The sequence below is a fragment of the Frankliniella occidentalis genome, unplaced genomic scaffold (genome assembly GCF_000697945.3).
Source record: "Frankliniella occidentalis isolate FOCC.00 unplaced genomic scaffold, Focc_3.1 Scaffold502, whole genome shotgun sequence".
NCBI lineage: Eukaryota > Metazoa > Arthropoda > Insecta > Thysanoptera > Thripidae > Frankliniella > Frankliniella occidentalis.
In genome coordinates, this window is record NW_026267620.1 from 8610 (window position 1) to 9714 (window position 1105).

Genomic DNA, 1105 nt, shown 5'->3' on the forward strand with positions numbered 1-1105 from the left:
GTTCCTCAGTGGTAACTCGTGAAAGTAGAACCCTGTGGCCGAAAATTTCGTCCGTTTTGCTCTATCTCGTACCGTTTGGATGCTAGGAGGCATTTCTTGGGAAAAATAAGGGAAAAACGACTAAATGGTCTATTAAGTCGTAAGAGAGGCCTTGTATTGAAAAATTGTGCAGGAAGTAATACTACTAGCTATATGTACGCCAGACCACGTCTCGCGTAACAGGCTTCGCGATATCTCACGAAGCACTGCTACGCTGCGACGCGCCTGGCGCACATGTAGCTAGACCTGCGGCGCTGACACCCGAAACGGGGTAATAGGAGTGTGTAAACAATTTTTCGATATAACGTCTTTTTTCACGATTTAATCGACCATTTGATCATTTTCACCTCATTTGTGTCAAGAAATGCCCGCTAGCACCTAAACGGTACAAGATAGAGACAAACGGACGAAATTTTCGTCCATGGATGAACCTCTAATTTGACGAGTTACCCCTTAGGAACCCATAAAAGAAATATTTGATAAAAATACATTTTGCGACCTGTAGTTTTTGATTTTTTTAAAAGCCAATTTTTGAGCTAGAATGCTCATCTTCGAACTCGATCTGTCTTTTTATGACACAAAACGACCCTGAAAATTTCAGGTCGCTAGCTCAATTCGTTCTCGAGTTATCGTGCGGACAGACAGACAAACACACAAACAGAATGAAACTTTTCCGGTCAGTGGAGTTATGGGCTTCGCTAATCGCTCAGCCAAAAACCACACAGTTGACGTCGAACCACACCCTCCTTTAGGCTCAAGGGTAGCTAGATTATTTAGTATCACTAAAACGTTGTTTTTACATAAAAATCTGTCAAAATTCGAACCTTTAGTGAAAACCGTTGTGGAACAGCAGAAGTTTCATGTTTCATGTCCCTAATTTTAGAGTAATAAGTCCCCAACAAATGCTGTGAGTATCTCAAATTTTGGGGCCGGAAGGCCCTGTTTCCGAATACCCTCCCATTAACTCGTCTCGGTTGTCAGCGCCGCAGGCCTAGGTCTATGTGCGCCAGGCGTCGCACGATAGAGCCAAACGGACCAAATTTTCGCCCGTAGGGCTCTACTTTGA